Genomic DNA, 18,774 nt, shown 5'->3' on the forward strand with positions numbered 1-18,774 from the left:
CTGCGCCCCCAAACTTCCACCTCCCTCCCCTCCCCTCCACTGCGCCCACAAACTGCCACCCGCCCCCCTCACTTCCACTGCCCCACAAACTGCCACCTGCCCCCCCCACCCCTCCACTGCCCCACAAACTGCCACCCGCCCCCCCCTCACCTCCACTACGCCCCCAAACTTCCACCCCCCCTCCCCTCCACTGCGCCCCCAAACTTCTCCCCGCCCCCCCTCCCCTCCACTGCGCCCCCAAACTTCCCCCCGCCCCCCCACCCTCCCCTCCACTGCCCCACAAACTTCCACCCCCCCTCCCCTCCACTGCGCCCACAAACTTCCAGCCGCCCCCCCCTCACCTCCACTGCCCCCACAAACTTCCCCCCGCCCTCACCTCCACTGCGCCCACAAACTTCCAGCCACCCCCACCCTCACCTCCACTGCCCCCACAAACTTCCACCCACCCCCATCTCCACTGCGCCCACAAACTTCCACCTACCCCCACCCTCACCTCCACTGCCCCCACAAACTTCCACCCGCCCCCCCACCCTCACCTCCGCTGCCCCCACAAACTTCCACCGGACCCCCACCCTCACCTCCACTGCGCCCACAAACTTCCACCGCCCCCCCACCCCCACCTCCACTGCGCCCACAAACTTCCACCCACCCCCACCTCCACTGCGCCCACAAACTTCCACCCACCTCCCAACCCCCACCCTCACCTCCACTGCGCCCACAAACTTCCACCCACACCCTCACCTCCACTGCCCCCACAAACTTCCACCCGTCCCCCCGCCCTCACCTCCACTGCCCCCACAAACTTCCCCCTGCCCTCCCGCCCCCACCTCCACTGCCCCCACAAACTTCCACCCGCCCCCACCTCCACTGCCCCCACAAACTTCCACCCGCCCCCGCCCCCACCCTCACCTCCACTGCCCCCACAAACTTCCACCCGCCCCCCCACCCCCACCTCCACTGCGCCCACAAACTTCCACCCGCCCCCCCACCCTCACCTCCACTGCGCCCACAAACGTCCACCCACCCCCACCTCCACTGCGCCCACAAACTTCCACCCACCCCCACCCACCCCCACCCTCACCTCCACTGCCCCCACAGACTTCCACCCACCTCCCAACCCCCACCCTCACCTCCACTGCCCCCACAAACTTCCACCCACCCTCACCCTCATCTCCACTGCCCCCACAAACTTCCACCCCCCCCCACCCCCCCCCCACACTCACCTCCATTGCGCCCCATAAACTTCCACCCACGGCCACCCCACCCACACACTCACACTCCTCCCCCACTCCCCAACACACCCATACATACTCTCCCCCAACACACACACACACACACACACACACACAAACTCCACTCCCCCACAACCTCCTTCCCCCATGCACACACACACTGCGTCACTGTTCAGCAATGTCAGTTGGTCGTGTTACTGACGGCTACTTTAAAAGGTGAGTTAAAAATCTCACTTTTACCATACTCTGGGCATCTGCAGGAAGTTTTGTTTAAATTGTAGGATTCTTTGAGTAAAATCAGTTTCTCCCCTTGCAAGCCATTTCTGAACATTTGTGTGCATTTATAGTAAAGCTACTTAACTGTGGTCAGTGTATCAAACAATTGTGATTAACACAAAAACCAGAAAGACGGAATTAATTTTTAAGAAATGGAAAGGACAAAACTCAGAAAAAACTAAATTGGAAAATCCCCAATAATAAAAGAGATTTCATAGGGCCCTACATAGGCGTGTACCATCTTCCGAAACCACTCCCGGGGGTGGGGATGGGCTCAGGGCTCCAGGCTTGATCGATGGAGGGGGAGCTCTGTGTTTGGGGCTCTGGTCTCCCACAACTGGGTAGAGACTCCAGGATCCGGGCTATAGCACCCAGGGCGGAGGCGGGGAGGGAGGACTCCGGGCTTGTGGTCCAAGCTCAAGCCACCAAGAGAGATGAAGGGAAGAGACCTGGTCTTCGGCTGCCATGGGGGGGAGATCAGGGCTCCAAGCTTCAGCCGCTGGGGAGGTGGAGGGGAGTGGGGGGGGTCTGGGCTCTGCGACTCATCCACAGGAGGGCAGGGAGGGAGGTTGGGGCTCTGGACTTCAGCCACAAGACGGGTGAGGGGGTCAGTGCTCTGGGCTTCAGCCACTGGGGTGACAGCCCCTCCCCCAATGCACTGGCCCCCAGACCCTCTCACCTGCTCCACCAGAGCGAAACCCAGTCCAGCTCGTCCCGCTGCAGCTCGCAGACCCCTCAGTACAGCCCCACCTTCACCTGGTCTTGCTCAGGGCAGCTGTCAGGCTCCTTGAATTCAAAGTTTGTAAACTACTTTGTGACTCCCCAGGTACAATGTGATATATTCTGTCCATGCAAAGTATCAGTCCTTTGTCAGTCCCTCCCAGAAATCAAAATTCCTGTTGCTAATGGTACCAGCCTCTGTCTGTATGCCTGTGTGTGTGTATGCATAAGTTTATTGTGATGTCATGTGTGACAAGAGCAAAGACCTTTCTGGTTCAGCATTCTTGCCCTGCCTTCAGTCTGCCAACTTGCTTGGTTGACAACGACTAGTGAACCCAGGAGCTGATAGACGCGTACTATCCATCTGTCAACAACTTCTTGAATCAGCTATTTCCACAGGTTTTCGGAAGATGAGATTTTACAAAAGGTAATTCCCAGATTCTTTTCCTGCTCCTTAGATCACACATGACAGGTTGTTGCCTCCTTCATAGTTTCATAGATTCTAGGACAGGAAGGGACCTCGAGAGGTCATTGAGTCCAGTCCCCTGCCCTCATGGCAGGACCAAATACTGTTTAGACCATGCTGGACCCTCTCCAACTTCTCCACATCTTCCTTGAAATGTGGTGCCCAGAACTGGACACAATACTCCAGTTGAGGCCTAACCAGCGCAGAGTAGAGCGCAAGAATGACTTCTCATGTCTTGCTCACAACACACCTGTTAATGCATCCCAGAATCATGTTTGCTTTTTTGGCAACAGCATCACACTGTTGACTCATATTTAGCTTGTGGTCCACTATAACCCCTAGATCCCTTTCTGCCGTACTCCTTCCTAGACAGTCTCTTCCCATTCCGTATGTGTGAAACTGATTGTTCCTTCCTAAGTGGAGCACTGTGCATTGGTCTTTGTTAACAGGTCATCCTATTTACCTCAGACCATTTCTCAAATTTGTCCAGATCATTTTGAATTATGACCCTATCCTCCAAAGCAGTTGCAATCCCTCCCAGTTTGGTATCATCTGCAAATGTAATAAGCGTACTTTCTATGCCAATATCTAAGTCGTTGATGAAGATATTGAACAGAGCCGGTCCCAAAACAGACCCCTGCGGAACCCCACTCGTTATGGCTTTCCAGCAGGATTGGGAACCATTAATAACTACTCTCTGAGTACGGTTATCCAGCCAGTTATGCACCCACCTTATAGTAGCCCCATCTAAGTTGTATTTGCCTAGTTTATCGATAAGAATATCATGCGAGACCCTATCAAATGCCTTACTGAAGTCTAGGTATACCACATCCACCGCTTCTCCCTTATCCACAAGACTCGTTATCCTATCAAAGAAAGCTATCAGATTGGTTTGACATGATTTGTTCTTCACAAATCCATGCTGGCTGTTCCCTATCACCTTACCACCTTCCAAGTGTTTGCAGATGATTTCCTTAATTACTTGCTCCATTATCTTCCCTGGCACAGAAGTTAAACTCACTGGGGTCTGTAGTTTCCTGGGTTGTTTTTATTTCCCTTTTTATAGATGGGCACTATATTTGCCCTTTTCCAGTCTTCTGGAATCTCTCCCGTCTCCCATGATTTTCCAAAGATAATAGCTAGAGGCTCAGATACCTCCTCTATTAGCTCCTTGAGTATTCTAGGATGCATTTCATCAGGCCCGGGTGACTTGCAGGCATCTAACTTTTCTAAGTGATTTTTAACTTGTTCTTTTTTTATTTTATCTGCTAAACCTACCCCCTTCCCATTAGCATTCACTATGTTAGGCATTCCTTCAGACTTCTCGGTGAAGACCGAAACAAAGAAGTCATTAAGCATCTCCGCCATTTCCAAGTTTCCTGTTACTGTTTCTCCCTCTTCACTAAGCAGTGGGCCTACCCTGTCTTTGGTCTTCCTCTTGCTTCTAATGTATTGATAAAAAGTCTTCTTGTTTCCCTTTATTCCCGTAGCTAGTTTGAGCTCATTTTGTGCCTTTGCCTTTCTAATCTTGCCCCTGCATTCCTGTGTTGTTTGCCTATATTCATCCTTTGTAATCTGTCCCAGTTTCCATTTTTTATATGACTCCTTTTTATTTTTTAGATCATGCAAGATCTCATGGTTAAGCCAAGGTGGTCTTTTGCCACATTTTCTATCTTTCCTAACCAGCGGAATAGCTTGCTTTTGGGCCCTTAATAGTGTCCCTTTGAAAAACTGCCAACTCTCCTCAGTTGTTTTTCCCCTCAGTCTTGATTCCCATGGGACCTTACCTATCAGCACGCTGAGCTTACCAAAATCTGCCTTCCTGAAATCCATTGTCTCTATTTTGCTGTTCTCCCTTCTACCCTTCCTTAGAATTGCAAACTCTATGATTTCATGATCACTTTCACCCAGGCTGCCTTCTACTTTCAAATTCTCAACGAGTTCCTCCCTATTTGTTAAAATCAAGTCTAGAACAGCTTCCCCCCTAGTAGCTTTTTCAACCTTCCGAAATAAAAAGTTGTCTCCAATGCAGTCCAGGAATTTGTTGGATAGTCTGTGCCCCGCTGTGTTATTTTCCCAACATATATCCGGATAGTTGAAGTCCCCCATCACCACCAAATCTTGGGCTTTGGATGATTTTGTTAGTTGCTTAAAAAAAGCCTCATCCACCTCTTCCACCTGGTTAGGTGGCCTGTAGTAGACTCCTAGCATGACATCTCCCTTGTTTTTTACCCCTTTTAGCCTAACCCAGAGACTCTCAACACTTCCGTCTCCTATGTCCATCTCTACCTCAGTCCAAGTGTGTACATTTTTAATATACAAGGCAACACCTCCTCCCTTTTTCCCCTATCTATCCTTCCTGAGCAAGCTGTACCCATCCACACCAACATTCCAATCACGTGTATTATCCCACCAAGTTTCAGTGATGCCAACAATGTCATAGTTGTATTTATTTATTAGCACTTTCAGTTCTTCCTGCTTATTCCCCATACTTCTCGCATTTGTATATAGGCATCTAAGATACTGGTTTGATCTTTCCTCCCAGTTTTGTCCTGACCCTCCTTTCCCTCTGACAATATAGCCCACACTCCCTCTCGTTTTTGACCCATCTCCCCGGTCTCCATGTTCCCCACTTACCTGTGGGCTTTGCTCACCTGTCCCCGAAGAACCTAGTTTAAAGCCCTCCTCACTAGGTTAGCCAGTCTGTGTCCAAAGGTACTAAAAACTTGAGCTGTGGTTTGGAGGTGGAACAGCTGTCAAGGGCACTGAGGGGAAGATAGCAGGAGCTCATCCTTCAAGGATGGGGGTTGGCACTGGAGGTTACTAGAAAGGACAAGAAGACTCCATTCTGGGGTTCAGGAGGTGAATTTATCCCTCAGTGGTGGGCAGGTGATGGGTGGAAGTAGTGCTGGTTCCAGGTGCCCTTAATTCCCGCTGATTCCTCGGGGCGTATGAGTCTCTGACAGGTTCTCGTTCCCTTGCAGCAGGAGGACGTCACGGCCAAAGCGATGCACCAGCTCCGCATCATCCGGCACTTGCGCCAGATTCCTGAGACACTGCAGGGGCTGTGCCTCTGAGGTCATCAGCAACTCCCGCTCCCTGCTGCAGGTACTGCTCTGGCTCACTGTAAATGGGGAGCTAGTGGTAGGGGAAATGGAGCCCCCTAGCACTCACTAAAAGGGAAAGTGGTGGATTCTCCATCTCTTGATGTCATTGAAGGAAGACTAGATGCCTTTCTGGAATGTGTGTGCCCCAAAAGTAACTATTGTACTATACAGCAAGCCTATGATATGCAGGGGGTTAGATGAGATGCTCTAAAGGTCTCTTCTGGCCATAAAGTCTACTAATTTTGGAAACACTGAGTGTAGCATTGGGAGCAGCCTCTGATGTTTTACTGTCTAGCTAGCTTGCTTCCTAGAATGAAGACGAATTTTGTGGTGTGATCCACAGAGCGTAGCTCAAACCTTCAAAGTGTCAGGCCAGCAGCAGGACATGAGCACTTTAGGGTTTGGTTGGGTGTGGCAGTGATATCACAAAGGCTTTTTCAAGGACCTCAGCGTACTGGTCAAAGGTGTTAGGGAGGTGGTGACCTCAGAGAGAGATGCTGTCTTCAGCCAGGGAGGAGAGGGGCTTACGACCAGGGAAACCTCAGAGACCCCTGTGGCTTTGCTTCAGCAAGTCTCCTTCTCGAGGTTTCTTTTTGAGGACTGAGAGAGTGTTAGGGTTGACGTATGTGAGTGCGAGCAGGAGCCTCTTTCGAGTTTTCTCCTTTCCTTTTACTGATTTTACTTGAAAATTAGAAGGTAAGAGCCTCCAAGAGGTTTTGGAACCTGCTCAGTCTGATCCATCTGGTGCCAGCTGAATTCTCGGCATGGAAAACAGTAGTTTAAGGTGGCAGAATTTTCTTCCCTCCCTGGAATTTTGTCCCGTGGAATCACTGGGGATACTAGGGTTTGTCCTTTTCGTTTTACCTTTTCCTCCATCCCTCCTTCCTTTCTCTTCATCTCTTACTTCTTTTGTCCTTTCTCTTGTTCCCCTCCCACCTCCAGGAGTGGTGTGTGTGTTGCTGGGGGTGCTCTTCACCTCCCCTTGTGGGAAGTTGATCCAAAACTGTCGGGTTCAAATAGTGCTTGGACTCCACTGACACTAGATGCTGCCATCCTATGGCTTAGCATTAGTGTCTGGGACAACTTGGGGCAAGATCTCAACTTCCCCGCAACCCACTTCACTGCTGGCAGAATCCCTCCTGCCCCCCCTGCTAGGGCCGCCTCCCTGCGCAACCTGGGTTGGGGTGGCGAAGAGGGTTCTGATAACTTGAGCTGTGGTTTGGAGGTAGAACAGCTGTGAAGGGTACTGAGGGGGAGGTAGCAGGAGCTCACCCTACAAGGTGGTGGGTTGGCACTGGAGGTTACTAGAAAGGACAAGAAGACTCCATTCTGGGGTTCAGGAGGTGAATTCATCCCTCAGTGGTGGGCAGGTAGTCAGTTTAAATACTGCTGGTTCCAGGTTCCCTTAATTCCCCCTGATTCCTCGGAGCGTTTGAGTCTCTGACAGGTTCTCGTTCCCTTGCAGGAGGAGGACGTCACGGCCAAAGTGATGCACCCACATCATCCGCCACTTGCGCCAGGTGCCTGAGACACTGCAGGGGCTGCGCCTCTGAGGCCTTCAGCAACTCCCGCTCCCTTCCGCAGGTACTGCTCTGTCTCCCTGTAAATGGCGAGCTAGTGGAAGGGGAAATGGAGCCCCCTGGCACTCACTAAAAGGGAAAGTGGTGGATTCTCCATCTCTCGATGTCATTGAATGAAGACTAGATGCCTTTCTGGAATGTGTGTGCCCAAAAAGTAACTATTGTACTATACAGGAGGCCTATGATATGCAGGGGCTTAGATGAGATGCTCTAAAGGTCTCTTGTGGCCATAAAGTGTACAAATTTTGGAAACACCGAGTGTAGTATTGGGAGCAGCCTCTGATGTTTTACTGTCTAGCCGGCTTGCTTCCTAGAATGAAGACGCATTGAGTGGGGTGATCCACAGAGAGTACCTGTGTCAAGGCTGTATCCCCACTTTGAAGTTTAGGGTACAAATGTAGGGGCCTGCATGAAAACTTCTAAGCTTAACCACCATCCCAAGGCCAATTTCCTCCCCTGGGTAGCCTTGAGAAACCTTTCACCTATTCCCTGGTGAATACAGATCCAAACCCCTTGGATCTTAAAACAAGGAGAAATAAACCATCCCCCCTCCTTCCTCCCACCAACTTCTGGTGAATACAGATCCAACCCCCTTGGATCTAAAAGAAGGAGAAATTAACCATTCCCCTCCTTCCTCCCACCAACTCCTGGTGAATCAAGATCCAAACTCCTTGGATCTTAAAACAAGGAAAAATCAATCAGGTTCTTAAAAATAAGGCTTTTAATTAAAGAAAAAGGTAAAAATCATCTCTGTAAAATCAGTATGGAAATTAACCTTACAGGGTAATCAAACTTAAAGAGCTCAGAGGACTCCCCTCTAGTCTTCGGTTCAAAGTACAGCAAACAAAGATAAACACTCTAGTCAAAGGTACATTTACAAGTTGAGAAAACAAAGGAAAACTAACACGCCTTGTTTGAAATAGGAGAGACTTGTTTAGAAAGATGTGGAGAACCTGGATTGATGTCTGGTCCCTCTCAGTCCCGAGGGCGAACACCCACACAAACAAAGAACACAAACAAAAGCCTTCCCCTCCCCAAGATTTGAAAGTATCTTGTCCCCTTATTGGTCCTTTAGGTCAGATGCCAGCCAGGTTACCTGAGCTTCTTAACCCTTTAGAGGGAAAAGGATTTTGGAGTCTCTGGCCAGGAGGATTTTATAGTACTGTACACAGGACAGCTGTTACCCTTCCCTTTATAGTTATGACAACCTCAAACCTTCAAAGTGTCAGGCCAGCAGCAGGACATTAGCACTTGAGGGTTTGGTTGGGTGTGGCAGTGACATCACAAAGGCCTTTTGCAGGATGTCAGCTTATTGGTCAAATGTGTTAGGGAGGTGGTGACCTCAGAGAGAGATGCTGACATCAGCCTGGCAGGACAGGAGCACAGGGCCAGGGAAACCTCAGAGACCCTGTGGCTTTGCTTCAGCAAGTCTCCTTCTCGGGGTCTTTCTTTGAGGACTGAGAGAGTATTAGGGTTCACGTACGTGAGTGCGTGCAGGAGCCTCTTTCGAGTTTTCTCCTTTCCTTTTACTGATTTTACTAGAAAACAGACGTCCCTGTTTAGAAGGTAAGAGCCTCCAAGAGGTTTTGGCAGCTGCTCAGTCTGATCCACGTGGTGCCAGCTGAATTCTAGGCATGGAAAACAGTAGTTTAAGATGGCAGAATTTTATTCCATCCCTTGGATTTTGTGCCGTAGAATCACTGGGGACATTAGGGTTTGTCCTTTTTGTTTTACCTTTTCCTCCATCCCTCCTTCCTTTCTCTTCATCTCTTACTTCTTTTGTCCTTTCTCCTGTTCCTCGAAAACTGTGGGGTTGAAATAGTGTTTGGACTCCACTAACACTAGATGCTGCCATCCTGTGGCTTAGCATTAGTGTCTGGGATGACTTGGGTCAAGATCTCAACTTCCCCGCAACCCACTTCACTGCTGCCAGAATCCCTCCTGCCCCCCCTGCTAGAGCCGCCTCCCTGGCCAACCTGGGTGGGGGTGGAGAACAGTGTTTTTTTCATACATTCATAGATTATCGGACTGGAAGGGACCTCGAGAGCTCATCGAGTCCAGTCCCCTGCCCGCGTGGCAGGACCAAATACCATCTAGACCATCCTGATAGACATTTATCTAACCTACTCTTAAATATCTCAAGAGATGGAGATTCCACAACCTCCCTCTTCAATTTATTCCAGTGTTTAACCACCCTGACAGTTAGGAACTTTTTCCTATGTCCAACCTAGACCTCCCTTGCTGTAGTTTAAACCCATTGCTTCTGGTTCTATCCTTAGAGGCTAAGGTGAACAAGTTTTCTCCCTCCTCCTTATGACACCCTTTTAAATACCTGAAAACTGCTATCATGTCTCCTCTCAGTCTTCTCTTTTCCAAACTAAACACAGCCAATTCTTTCAGCCTTCCTTCATAGGTCATGTTCTCAAGACCTTTAATCATTCTTGTTGCTTTTCTCTGGACCCTTTCCAATTTCTCCACATCTTTTTTAAAATGCGGTGCCCAGAACTGGACACAATACTCCAGCTGAGGCCTAACCAGAGCAGAGTAGAGCGGAAGAATGACTTCTCGTGTCTTGCTCACAACACACCTGTTAATACATCCCAGAATCAGGTTTGCTTTTTTTGCAACAGCATCACACTGTTGACTCATATTTAGCTTGTGGTCCACTATAACCCCGAGATCCCTTTCTGCCGTACTCCTTCCTAGACAGTCTCTTCCCATTCTGTATGTGTGAAACTGATTGTTCCTTCCTAAGTGGAGCACTTTGCATTTGTCTTTGTTAAACTTCATCCTGTTTAACTCAGACCATTTCTCCAATTTGTCCAGATCATTTTGAATTATGACCCTGTCCTCCAAAGCAGTTGCAATCCCTCCCAGTTTGGTATCATCCGCAAACTTAATAAGCGTACTTTCTATGCCAATATCTAAGTCGTTGATGAAGATATTGAACAGCGCCGGTCCCAAAACAGACCCCTGCGATACCCCACTCGTTATGGCTTTCCAGCAGGATTGGGAACTATTAATAACAACTCTCTGAGTACGGTTATCCAGCCAGTTATGCACCCACCTTATAGTAGCCCCATCTAAATTGTATTTGCCTAGTTTATCAATAAGAATATCATGCGAGACCGTATGAAATGCCTTACTAAAGTCTAGGTATACCACATCCACAGCCTCACCCTTATCCACAAGGCTCGTTATCCTATCAAAGAAAGCTATCAGATTGGTTTGACATGATTTGTTCTTCACAAATCCATGCTGGCTGTTCCCTATCACCTTACCACCTTCCAAGTGTTTGCAGATGATTTCCTTAATTACTTGCTCCATTATCTTCCCTGGCACAGAAGTTAAACTCACTGGGGTCTGTAGTTTCCTGGGTTGTTTTTATTTCCCTTTTTATAGATGGGCACTATATTTGCCCTTTTCCAGTCTTCTGGAATCTCTCCCGTCTCCCATGATTTTCCAAAGATAATAGCTAGAGGCTCAGATACCTCCTCTATTAGCTCCTTGAGTATTCTAGGATGCATTTCATCAGGCCCGGGTGACTTGCAGGCATCTAACTTTTCTAAGTGATTTTTAACTTGTTCTTTTTTTATTTTATCTGCTAAACCTACCCCCTTCCCATTAGCATTCACTATGTTAGGCATTCCTTCAGACTTCTCGGTGAAGACCGAAACAAAGAAGTCATTAAGCATCTCCGCCATTTCCAAGTTTCCTGTTACTGTTTCTCCCTCTTCACTAAGCAGTGGGCCTACCCTGTCTTTGGTCTTCCTCTTGCTTCTAATGTATTGATAAAAAGTCTTCTTGTTTCCCTTTATTCCCGTAGCTAGTTTGAGCTCATTTTGTGCCTTTGCCTTTCTAATCTTGCCCCTGCATTCCTGTGTTGTTTGCCTATATTCATCCTTTGTAATCTGTCCCAGTTTCCATTTTTTATATGACTCCTTTTTATTTTTTAGATCATGCAAGATCTCATGGTTAAGCCAAGGTGGTCTTTTGCCACATTTTCTATCTTTCCTAACCAGCGGAATAGCTTGCTTTTGGGCCCTTAATAGTGTCCCTTTGAAAAACTGCCAACTCTCCTCAGTTGTTTTTCCCCTCAGTCTTGATTCCCATGGGACCTTACCTATCAGCTCTCTGAGCTTACCAAAATCTGCCTTCCTGAAATCCATTGTCTCTATTTTGCTATTCTCCCTTCTACCCTTCCTTAGAATTGCAAACTCTATGATTTCATGATCACTTTCACCCAGGCTGCCTTCTACTTTCAAATTCTCAACGAGTTCCTCCCTATTTGTTAAAATCAAGTCTAGAACAGCTTCCCCCCTAGTAGCTTTTTCAACCTTCTGAAATAAAAAGTTGTCTCCAATGCAGTCCAGGAATTTGTTGGATAGTCTGTGCCCCGCTGTGTTATTTTCCCAACATATAGCCGGATAGTTGAAGTCCCCCATCACCACCAAATCTTGGGCTTTGGATGATTTTGTTAGTTGCTTAAAAAAAGCCTCATCCACCTCTTCCACCTGGTTAGGTGGCCTGTAGTAGACTCCTAGCATGACATCTCCCTTGTTTTTTACCCCTTTTAGCCTAACCCAGAGACTCTCAACACTTCCGTCTCCTATGTCCATCTCTACCTCAGTCCAAGTGTGTACATTTTTAATATACAAGGCAACACCTCCTCCCTTTTCCCCCTGTCTATCCTTCCTGAGCAAGCTGTACCCATCCACACCAACATTCCAATCACGTGTATTATCCCACCAAGTTTCAGTAATGCCAACAATGTCATAGTTGTATTTATTTATTAGCACTTCCAGTTCTTCCTGCTTATTCCCCATACTTCTCGCATTTGTATATAGGCATCTAAGATACTGGTTTGATCTTTCCTCCCAGTTTTGTCCTGACCCTCCTTTCCCTCTGACAATATAGCCCACACTCCCGCTCGTTTTTGACCCATCTCCCCGGTCTCCATGTTCCCCACTTACCTGTGGGCTTTGCTCACCTGTCCCCGTCGAACCTAGTTTAAAGCCCTCCTCACTAGGTTAGCCAGTCTGTGTCCAAAGGTACTAATAACTTGAGCTGTGGTTTGGAGGTGGAACAGCTGTCAAGGGCACTGAGGGGGAGATAGCAGAAGCTTATCCTTCAAGGAGGGGGGTTGGCACTGGCGGTTACTAGAAAGGACAAGAAGACTCCATTCTGGGGTTCAGGAGGTGAATTTATCCCTCAGTGGTGGGCAGGTGATGGGTGGAAGTAGTGCTGGTTCCAGGTGCCCTTAATTCCCGCTGATTCCTCGGGGCGTTTGAGTCTCTGACAGGTTCTCGTTCCCTTGCAGCAGGAGGACGTCACGGCCAAAGTGATGCACCAGCTCCGCATCATCCGGCACTTGCGCCAGGTGCCTGAGACACTGCAGGGGCTGTTCCTCTGAGGCCTTCAGCAACTCCCGCTCCCTGCTGCAGGTACTGCTCTGGCTCACTGTAAATGGGGAGCTAGTGGAAGGGGAAATGGAGTCCCCTGGCCCTCACTAAAAGGGAAAGTGGTGGATTCTCCATCTCTTGATGTCATTGAATGAAGACTAGATGCCTTTCTGGAATGTGTGTGCCCAAAGAGTAACTATTGTACTATACAGTAAGCCTATGATATGCAGCGGGTTAGATTAGATGCTCTAAAGGTCTCTTCTGACCATAAAGTCTACTAATTTTGGAAACACTGAGTGTAGCATTGGGAGCAGCCTCTGATGTTTTACTGTCTAGCCTGCTTGCTTCCTAGAATGAGGATGCATTGAGTGGGGTGATCCACAGAGAGTAGCTCAAACCTTCAAAGTGTCAGGCCAGTAGCAGGACATGAGCACTTTAGGGTTTGGTTGGGTGTGGCAGTGATATCACAAAGGCCTTATCCTGGACCTCAGCCTATGGATCAAAGGTGTTAGGGAGGTGGTTACCTGAGAGAGAGATGCTGACATCAGCCAGGCAGGACAGGAGCGCAGGGCCAGGGAAACCTCAGAGACCCCTTTGGCTTTGCTTTAGCAAGTCTCCTTCTCGAGGTCTCCCTTTTTAGGACTCAGAGAGTATTAGGGTTCAAGTATGTGAGTGCGAGGAGGAACCTCTTTCGAGTTTCTCCTTTTATTGATTTTACTAGAAAACAGACGTGCCTGTTGAGAAGGTAAGAACCTTGGAGAGGTTTTAACCTGCTCAGTCTGCAGTCTGATCCATCTGGTGCCAGCTGAATTCTAGGCATGGAAAACACTAATTCAAGGTGGCAGAATTTTATAGCCCACCTGGGATTTTGTACCGTAGAATCACTGGGGACATTAGGGTTTGTCCTTTTCGTTTTACCTTTTCCTCCATCCCTCCTTCCTTTCTCTTCATCTCTTACTTCTTTTGTCCTTTCTCCTGTTCCCCTCCCACCACCAGGAGTGGTGTGTGTGTGTGTGTATGTGTGTTGCTGGGGGTGCTCTTCACCTCCCCTTGTGGGAAGTTGATCCAAAACTGTGGGGTTGAAATAGTGCTTGGACTCCACTGACACTAGATGCTGCCATCCTGTGGCTTTGCATTAGTGTCTGGGATGACTTGGAGCAAGATCTCAACCTCCCTGCAATCTACTTCACTCTTGGCAGAATCCCTCCTGCCCCCCATGCTAGAGCCGCCTCCCTGCCCAACCTGGGTGGGGGTATAGAAGAGGGTTCTGATAACTTGAGCCGTGGTTTGGAGGTGGAACAACTGTCAAGGGCACTGAGGGGGAGGTAGCAGGAGCTCACCCTACATGGAGGTGGGTTGGCACTGGAGGTTACTAGAAAGGAGAAGAAGACTCCATTCTGGGGTTCAGGTGGTGAATTCATCCCTCAGTGGTGGGCAGGTGCTGAGTGGAAATGCTGCTGGTTCCAGGTGCCCTGAATTCCCCCTGATTCCTCGGGGCGTTTGAGTCTCTGACAGGTTGTTAAGGCTGTATTCCCACTTTGAACTTTAGGGTACAAATGTAGGGGCCTGCATGAAAACTTTTAATCTTAACTACCAGCTTAGCTCTGGTTCGCTGCCACCATTCCAAGGCTAATTTCCTTCCCTGGGTAGCCTTGAGAGACCTTCACCAATTCCCTGGTGAATACAGATCCAAACCCCTTGGATCTTAAAACAAGGAAAAAAATAATTAGGTTTTTAAAAAGAAGGTTTTTAATTAAAGAAAAAGGTAAAAATTATTTTTGTAAAATCAGTATGGAAATAACCTTACAGGGTAATTAAACTTAAAGAGCTCAGAGGACTCCCCCCTAGTCTTAGGTTCAAAGTACAGCAAACAAAGATAAACACTCTAGTAAAAGGTACATTTACAAGTTGAGAAAACAAAGGAAAACTAACACGCCTTGCCTGGCTATTTACTTAGAACTTTGAAATAGGAGAGACTTGTTTAGAAAGATGTGGAGAACCTGGATTGATGTCTGGTCCCTCTCAGTCCCGAGAGCGAACGCACAACCAAAACAAAGAACACAAACAAAAGCCTTCCCCCCCCCCCCCCCCCCCCAAGATTTGAAATTATCTTGTCCCCTTATTGGTCCTCTAGGTCAGATGCCAGCCAGGTTACCTGAGCTTCTTAACCCTTTAGAGGGAAAAGGATTTTGGAGTCTCTGGCCAGGAGGGATTTTATAGTAGTGTACACAGGACAGCTGTTACCCTTCCCTTTATAGTTATTACACGCCCCCCAAAGCACAGATAGTGTTGTACGTTCAGTTCCACACTGGCTGGGATTTCTTCCTGGAGTTTTAGGAGAAAACAGAGTTAATAAGACACATGTACCTTTAGACATACTACTGATTATATAAAAACTAACAATATGTTTTATTTCAAGAACAATTGTTAACCAGTTAACTTTGGGAAACTTTTCCGGGAGAGTGCATCAACCACTTGGTTAGAAGCTTCAGAAATGTGTTGTATTTTAAAATTAAAATTTTGGAGAGCTAAACTTCACCGAAGAAGTTTTTTGTTATTTTCCTTGGCGGTATGAAGCCACTGTAGTGCAGCATGGTTTGTTTGTAGTTGGAAACGCCGTTCCCAAACGTATGGGCGTAGCTTTTTCAGCGCGTACACAATGGCGTAGCATTCCTTTTTTGCTGATTGACCAGTGGCTTTTCCTCTTAGACAGTTTTTTGCTGAGAAACACGACAGGATGGAATTTTTGATTCGGTTCTTCCTGCATTAAAACTGCTTCCACGCCTCGCTCGGACGCATTTGTGGTTACTAGGAACGGTTTGTTAAAGTTTGGGGCCCTTAGCACAGGGTTAGACATGAGTGTTGCCTTAAGCTGGTGAAAGGCCTTTTGACACTTATTAGTTTACTGAACTGCATTTGGCTGGGTTTTTTTGGTTAGGTTTGTTAGCGGGGCGGCGATTTGGCTGTAGTGGGGTACAAATTGCCTATAATATTTAGCCAAGCCTAAGAAGGATTGGACCTGTTTTTTAGATTTTGGAACCGGCCACTTTTGGATAGCATTCACTTTGGCCAGTAGGGGATTTATAGTTTTTTGACCCACCTGGTGCCCCAGGTAAGTTACTCTGTTTTGGCCTATTTGACACTTTTTAGCCTTAACTGTTAGTCCTGCCTGCTGGATGCGCTTGAAGACTTTTTTTAGGTGCTCCATGTGCTCTGCCCATGAATTAGAAAAAATGGCCACATCATTGAGGTAGGCAACTGCAGATTCTTCCAATTCCGCTAGGAGACCATCTACAAGTTTTTGGAAGGTGGCGGGTGCATTTTGCAACCCGAAAGGGAGTACATTGAATTTATACACCCCTGCCTGGGTGACGAAGGCTGACCTTTTTTAGCGGGTTTATCTAGTGGTACTTGCCAGTACCCCTTGGTTAAGTCTAAAGTAGAGATGAATTGGGCATGTCCCAATTTTTCCAGTAGCTTATCTGTGCGTGGCATTGGATAGTTGTTAGGACGAGTTACAGCATTTAACTTACGGTAGTCCACGCAAAAGCGTATTTTCCCATCTGGTTTGGGAACTAGAACCACTGGAGATGCCCATGCACTATTAGAGGGGCGGATTATACCCATCAGTAGTATGTCCTGGATCTCTCTTTGTATAGCAGTTTTGTGATGAGGTGACTCCCGGTAGGGTGGGGTTCTAATTGGGTGAGCATTACCTGTGTTAATGGAGTGGTATGCCCCTTCGGTCCGTTTTGGAGTGGCTGAGAAAATTGGTGCAAAGCTTGTGCACAGCTCCTTGATCTGCTGTCGCTGCAGACGTCCAAGGGTCGTGGAGAGGTTCACCTCTTCTACGCCACCATCCTTTTTTTCTTCGTAATAGACACCTTTAGGCCACTTTGCGTTATTTGTTTTCTGGGCTGTAAACTGGCAAACGTTTAATTTTTTGGAATAAAAGGGCTTAAGAGAATTAACATGGTATACCTTGGGCTTTATGTTGGAGGTCGGGGAGGCTATGAGATAATTAACGGCTCCTAGGCGCTCCTGGACCATGAATGGTCCTTTCCACGACGCTTCCATTTTATGGGCCTGGAGCGCCTTTAAGACCATGACTTGGTTTCCTACTTTGAAGGACCGTTCTCTGGAATGTTTATCATACCAGGCCTTTTGCTCTTTCTGAGCATTTTTTAGGTTTTCTTTAGCAAGGGCTAAAGAGTGTCGGAGGGTGCTTTGTAGGTTGCTTACAAAGTTTAGAATGTTAGTTCCTGGAGAAGGCGTAAGCCCCTCCCATTGCTGTTTCACCAACTGTAATGGCCCCTTAACCTCGCGGCCATACACAAGTTCAAATGGTGAAAACCCTAAACTGGGATGTGGTACAGCCCTGTAGGCGAAAAGCAACTGCTGCAACACTAGGTCCCAATTATTGGAGTGTTCATTTATGAATTTACATATTATGGCCCCCAAAGTTTTATTAAACCTCTCCACCAGGCCATTGGTTTTATGGTGGTAAGGGGTGGCAACCAAGTGATTCACCCCATGAGCTTCCCACAGGTTTTTCATGGTCCCTGCCAGGAAATTAGTTCCCGAATCTGCAAGGATGTTGGAGGGCCAATGTACCCCGGCAAAAATGTCTGTTAATGCCTGGCACACACTTTTAGCCCTGGTGTTGCTTAAGGGTACTGCTTCCGGCCATCGGATAGCAAAATCCATGAAAGTCAGTACGTACTGCTTTCCTTTGGGTGTCTTTTTTGGGAAAGGACCCAGAATATTCACAGCTACGCGCTGAAATGGGACCTTAATTATGGGTAGTGGCTGGAGAGGGGCTTTAACCTAGTCTTGGGGCTTTTCCACTCGTTGGCACACCTCACAAGACCGGACATATTTAGCAACGTCCTTGCCCATTCCCTCCCAGTGGAAGGACTTCCCCAACCGGTCCTTGGTTCTGTTCACCCCAGAATGGCCACTGGGATGATCGTGGGCTAAGCTCAAGAGCTTTACCCGATACTTAGTGGGAACTACCAACTGTCTTTGAGGATGCCAGTTTTTCTGGTGCCCACCAGAAAGAGTCTCCTTGTATAAAAGTCCTTGTTCTATAACAAACCGGGATGGGTTAGAAGAGCTGAGAGGCGGTGGGGTGCTCCGCGCCGCCGCCCAAGCTTTCTGAAGGCTGTTATCTGCTTCCTGCTCGGCCTGGAACTGTTTCCTTGATGCTGGAGACATCAGTTCCTCCTTGGATTGTGGACTGGGGCTTGGTCCCTCTGGAAGTGATGCAGGTGCTGGGGCTGTTTCCATTGACTGTGATCCGCTGTCCACTGGTGCACTATGTGGTATCTCAGGCTCTGGCTGAGCCTCTTGGGTAGGGTTATCTGCTGCTTCCGCCAGGTCAGGCTCGCTGGTGCCCTCTGGCGTTGGAGTTGTAGACGGGTTTGCAAGCGCTGGACTCAGTGCTGGCAATGGTCCTGGTGCTGGTTGCGTTGCCAGTTCCGGTTCTGGGACTGGCTTTGGCTGGGTCTCTGGGATTGGATTCACTACGGCTGTTGCAGTCGTTGGCAGGGGATCCGGTTCCACCACCTTTGTCTGGGTCTCTGGTAAGACAGACGGGGCCCTGGTGGACGGCTCAGGAACAGGGATGGGGGTGAAAGCTTGCTTAGCCTTTGCTACTTCCAGTTCATGCTTCCTTTCTTTTTCTCTCTCCTCCATCTCTTTTTTTTTTCAGCTCCATTTCTTTTTCTTTCAGCTTCATCTCTCTCTTGTGGGCCTCCTCTTTGGCTTTTTCTTCTCTTTTTCTCTGCTGTGTCTTGAGTTTTGTTAATTGAAGCAGTCTCTGATGTTTTCTTTCATTTTCTTCTGCTTTTAGTTTGGCCAGTTCTATTTTTTTAGCTACTTCTTTGGTAGTCATTTTCCTGTTTTCTTGTGCTGGGTCACCCCCTCTGCAGTTGACTGAAACTGGGAAGCTCTCAGCTCTGGCTGCTGCTGAGTTAACAGAGACTTTCT

Source organism: Chrysemys picta, unplaced genomic scaffold, assembly GCF_011386835.1.
Source record: "Chrysemys picta bellii isolate R12L10 unplaced genomic scaffold, ASM1138683v2 scaf248, whole genome shotgun sequence".
Lineage (NCBI taxonomy): Eukaryota > Metazoa > Chordata > Testudines > Emydidae > Chrysemys > Chrysemys picta.